The 6105-nt window shown below is 28.1% G+C and overlaps 1 long non-coding RNA gene across 1 annotated transcript; it reads left to right on the top strand.

The window, feature by feature from the left end:
• The first annotated feature begins 1495 nt into the window (after positions 1-1495).
• On the top strand, positions 1496-1733 carry LOC147803394 (uncharacterized). The gene is made up of 2 exons (XR_015429065.1): positions 1496-1597; positions 1679-1733. It is a non-coding gene; the product is annotated as an uncharacterized LOC147803394 (long non-coding RNA).
• Positions 1734-6105: the final 4372 nt, after the last annotated feature.

The following is a 6105-nucleotide window of genomic DNA, read 5'->3' as shown; positions in this document are numbered from 1 at the left end:
ATAATATCGTGTAAAACTTTAAACCGATGCCAAGTTTATCGTACAAATTAAACCATCTACATGATATTGAGGTTAAACTTAATGGTCATATAAACAAATTTTACACCTTTGATGGTTTCAACAATAATTTGATTTAAAGTGCAGACATTATGATTCAAATTTAAACCATTTTTTCGAAGAGTTTAGAACTTGACAGCAAAGCTGATAATCCATCGACGGATAATCAAGGTTTTACTGCAAATGCAAAACTTTTGAAGTGATATTTTAAAACTAAATTTTCAGCAACACATGAAGCTGCTATACATAAAAAGCTGCTTTTATATTTTAAGTTGTACGTTTGTGGGTTTCCAATGTATTATTTTATTCATATATTAAGAAAATTCATAATTGTCTATGAATTTCAATTCATAAGATACTGAAGACGTTTTAAAATCCTTTATCTATTTGTTAGTTTAATTTTCTGTATTGGATGCACAGTATTTTTGACAAAAATTATTAATTATCTGTGAATTCCAATTCACCAGATACTGAGCTTGCACTTTATAAAGCGTTTTAAAATATTTAATATTTTTTTTTAAAAAAACACTTTGCATTGATTTTAATTCTCTAACTTCTGTGCTGATCACAGAAAATTCAATTTAAAATTCAATTAAAATTGTTTTGGAATAATTTTATTATGAAGTTTGATTTCATTGCAATTCAGCTTGCTTGTTTCAATTTTAATTGTTGATAATTTTTTAAAGAATGTATTGATGTTATTTTAAACTGATTTTCTTTATCTGTTCCGTAATTTATGCGTGATATTTTCATTGTTGAAACTGTAAATACATTGTGAGCTGGAAATTTATTTTAGCAAAGATGTTTTTTTTCTTTTTAGTTTAAAAACTCAATTATGTGTAAATATGTAATTTATTAAGTACTTGGGACTTGTTTCTATTCACTTATACTCATATAGAAAAAACACTGTTGCTTACGGAAATATTTCTCTTAGTATAATATTTGATTTATATCTAGTCACTATTCAGGTATTACAGTTATCAAACATAGCTAACCTAGCATTTTTTATTTTAATTTCCCTAACAGTTGCACATCTTTATTGTACAGATAGATTATGTACATCTATAAACATATATATATACTTAAAATGTACTTAATTTTTCTCTCATTCTATATTCAAGAAAAATTTATACTCCTTCTAAAATTTAAACGCAATACCGGACTATAATTTTGTAAGTTCTTTATTTAGAGTAATTTAGAGTGATACAAAATCAAAAATAGTAATAATTTCTATCTAGTGCTTAGTTTTCGTAATTTAGAGTATATACAGCCTGCTTAAAAAATATCCATCCACTCAAAGACTACTTCTATTATATAAAATTGTATTTTGATACCGTAGCGTATATACCGCTTTAGATAGATACAGCGAGCTATATAAGATGTGTTGGAGCAAAACAACTAATATCAGAAATATCAATTGATTCATTTAAAAATTTCTGTGATGTTTACTTCAATCTGATTGCATAAAATCAATACTATGGAGAATATGGTACTTAGAGACGTTTTATTTTATCACTTAAACATCAGATACTTCAATCAGGTTGCATAAAATCAATACCATGGAGAATGTGGTACTTAGAAATGTTTTATTTTATCACATAAACACGGGTACTTCTATCAGGTTGCATAAAATCAATGCCATGGAGAATATGGTACTTAGAGACGTTTTATTGTATCACATAAACACAGATACTTTTTTGAGGCTGTTGAGAGTTATTTTTGCCAGTGGTAGTGAAACTGAAGCAGAATTTTTAAAAACAAGCAGAAACTTAGAATTGAGAATTATTAAAACTTGAGAACTTATGCACTTGTTAGTATCATCTTCTACATATATCTCTTTAAATTAATTACATTTAATGGTGCTCAAAATTTTTTTCGTTCTAATTTATTAAAATAATAATGAAATTACTGTAGCTACCACTAGAAAAAGTATTTTCTGAAACTACAAAGAAACCGTAGTAGGCAGAATTATTGCACCCTGTATAAGATGTTAATTCCTTTACGACTTACGAACATAGAATCGGTTGCTACTACTCATATCCAGCAAACAGGGATTATTGCATTTGCAAGATTGTGAGTGCATTGCAAAAATGGCTTATATTGTCTTATGAATTTTAAACACAAATTAGAGAGAGACATTATAAAGACAGGGCCAGCCAACTACTTGCAATTTAGGGGGAAATTTTCTTCTAGTTCTTTTATTTCCAAGTTTGTATTTTAATATATGAGTTGTTGATTTGTAAATTTGATATCAGAAAGTTATTTTACTCACCATTATATTTAAATGATCCAAAAGTTGATATAAAACGCCACTTGGTACCAACCTGCTCCGCCTTCAAGATATATTTTCAAGTGGTAATAAAATCTAAGGGACTTTTTTAATTAAATTTATTAATTAATTATTCCTCAACTACGCATTAAATATACAAAATATCACATAAATGCAAGTGCTAGTAAATTTTATGATTCAACATTTTGTTTTTGATTAAATAAATTCAATTTGGAATGTTTTTGTCCATCACTACATGCAAACAGCTTAAACATATATATATCACTTATTGATTACAAGGAGCATAAGTAAAAATTGCCAAAATTAAACAAATTAAATTTCGCATGAGTTGTTTTATGACTACCGCTTTGAATATTCTGGGACGCTGGGACTTCCTGGTTAAGATTTATAGTTTATTCCTCTAAAAAAAAAAAAGAGTAAAAATTATTTCCAGACTTTATCCAAAACTTTTAATATCAGAATTTTATATTTTTCGAAACAATTAGCAACTTTGACCTGTTTCTAAAAACGGTTCTACCGATCTCGGAAATTTTCTGGACCTTTATTCCAATTGCGATTACTTTTCAAGAATTTTTGGGCTAAATAATTTAATGACATAATTATTTCGACAAATCTGATATCGAGGAATAGGAATTAGTTTATAAAACTCTGTGACAGAGAGGGACTGTGGAACTCTGGTTAAGACGATAGACTGTCAACAAAAAAAAACCCGATTTATTTAGGCTAAAAAAGGAAACACTTATATGAATATTTTAAAAGCTAGCGTATATGGATCAGCTGAGCATGCTATTCCAATGTACTGCCAAACACAAATACAGGTTTCTATATAAAAAAAAACTATAATCTTATTTAAAGTTTATGAATATTAATATTTTTTCAATAAATTTTGAAGTTATACTTCTTATGCGACTTCCAACAAGGTTGCGTTAAACGTTTAACGCTACATTTTTATTGGAAGGGAAATCACGTGGTAGGATCCAGTTTTCCCTCATTCATTTCCATATTGTTTTGGTTCCCACTAGCATAAAAATAATAAAAGTCACAAAAGTATTGTTTTTCTATAAATATTTTTTTAGTTTGATTTGATACACATATATTTAATAGATAGTATTTTTTATTTTCAAACTTAGTGGATAACAATTGTAAAAAATGAGTGAAAACAATCCCACGGACAATGCGACGGAGTTAAGGTCATGTCAAGGTACGTCTCTTGTGAATATCAATTGATTGTTAGGTTTTCTCTTTTGAAATTACATTATGACGCATTCACATACATTATTAATACAAATGCATTTTCCATGGCGAGACGATGAGGCAATCACAAGCACTGCCACTGGTTAAAGAGGTCCACGAGGGAAAAATGCACAATATTACCGTTATTACAGAGCACGGAAGAGAGCGGAGCAGGAAAAAGAGTCGTTGAATAGAACTAGTGATCCTTCTACTACTGCTGATTCTTCTACAATTAACGTCGCAGGTTACGAAGTTTAACTTCTTCCGCACGGAGGAACTCCACGCACTATTTTTTTTCTTTATTATTTCTCTTATATTTCGGCAAATTTCTTGGTAATTCTGCTCCAACAGCATCTTTGATCCTGGTTGCTGCTTTAAACAAATTTATTGAAAGTTTAAGAAGACAAAGTATTTTTGAAGCGAGACCAAAGCTCGCTAAGATACATTGCATGTTGAATACACATTTTACATGACACATCGTGAATTTTGAAGTAATAATATATCCTAAGGCTATGAAATAAAAACATTAATCCTTTGAAATCGAAATTACAATTAAAAACTATAATTAACACGTTCACGCCGGGGTGACCCACCGGTGGGGCTCGCTAGATTGTCTCATCTAGGCAGCACACCGGAGTAAAAACTGGCAACAATAAATTTTATTTTTTAGTTTTTTTCCGGGAATAATAAAAGTCCATAACTATCAATTGTTTTTAACGGATACAATTTTCATATTGAATTGCTTCTTCGCCGTGATAAATTTCCTTACTGTGAATTGTTATTGTTGAGAACAGATTAACTCCTCCCGAATATTATCTAATCTTGAAATAGTTCTTCTATCAGTATTTTCACTTTTCCCGGCGTGAACGTGTTAAAAAACGAACGGAACCACTAAGAGTTTGCAAAACAAAACATCCAGCTACTATATAATTACATAGAGATAATTAAATATAAAGATTATAGAAAATGCGAGATTTCTTCAGTTTAGCTACTTCTTTACATTTTAAAATCTTTCAACTTGGGCTTTTTATCGTTCAAGCTTTGATGAAGCGAGTTAAATATAAATAATTTTATCATTTTATTGAACCATGTTTGTTCATGTATCAAGTATTTTACAATAAATTTTGCTACTTTTTCCGCATTATATATTGTTATTTAATTAAAAGTTAAAATCAATAATATCTAATTTTTAGAAAACAAAACTACTGGTAGGGCAAGCATTTCATTTTTTTTTTAAATTTTTAAAAAGGAAGTTTTTTTTATTCATAAATACGATTATTAATTCAGAGATGCCAATTTGCACCGGACTGAAAATAAATATATTCGAGTGGTAGTTTATTAATGTGTGATTCTTGGTTTAATAAATTCAATTTATTAGGTTTTCATCCACAACTATTTCTAAATAATTCGAAGATTTATACCATTCGCCACTTTATTGCAGTGAAGTCTTGCAACACCGTTTAAAAAGTAAGCAAATTTTAGCTGGTTGTTTACCGTTTTTTAAATTACTATGGCTCGTCCGCAGCAATTGGCAACTCTCTGTAAATTAAGATTTAAAATGCATGAAACTTACATGAATATATATGCTTTAATGAGTAATGATGTTTACCAATAATTTATTTCGCTTGAAATAATTATAGAAATGGTAGTACCAATAGTTATTTTGAAATAAGTTTCAGGCACAACTAAAATGCTGAAATTTTATGGGAAAAAAGAAATATATATATATATATATATATATATATATATATATATATATATATATATATATATATATATATATAGCAGATTTAAAATTTATTAAAATGGCATTTTAGAATTAGATTAATATTTTTATAGCACTAATAAAAATTCCGAATTATTATTCGGAATTTTTATTAGTTTTTTTATCAATTTGGGGCAAAATAAAGATGCAAAATATTTATGGCGAAGAGAAGATATAACACAGGTTCAAAATCTCTTTATGTGACATCTTAAAATTACTATGACCTCAAAAAAGGTCTCATTACAGCTATTTAATTATTAGCATGTATCTGAGGAAAACGGTAACATTCGAAAACTGCATTAATAATTTTAAAAAATAATCTGAAATTGCACCACTATTTTTATCGTTATCAATATTATCATCAGGAACAAATAGTATACTATCAAATATAGAATAAAAGATTTATTCTACTTGTAGTAGAATAAATACTTGTAGTACACTAATAAAGCAAAAGTTGTAGCACTGATACTGGTTTAAGGTTTAGTACAGGATTTAACATTTTGCATTCAAATAAATTTCGTATGCAGATCATTAGTATTTACTAAAACACGAGACAAATTAGATAATGAATAGCCTCAGGATTTGTTATTCCTTTATTCTTAGCAAGGATTAAAGAAAAATTCAAAACAAATAAAGATGAAATATTTTGAAAAGTAAAAATAGATGAGATCTCTGGAATTGGAGCAAGGCTTTCTTCTGAAAACCATATTTTTTATCCTAGCATCACTTTTATTTAATTAAACAAGTTGTATATTCTATA

This window comes from Parasteatoda tepidariorum, chromosome 9, assembly GCF_982258835.1.
Source record: "Parasteatoda tepidariorum strain Cologne lab strain chromosome 9, Ptep-v5.0, whole genome shotgun sequence".
NCBI classification, from domain to species: domain Eukaryota; kingdom Metazoa; phylum Arthropoda; class Arachnida; order Araneae; family Theridiidae; genus Parasteatoda; species Parasteatoda tepidariorum.
This window is presented reverse-complemented; position numbering and strand designations above follow the sequence as displayed.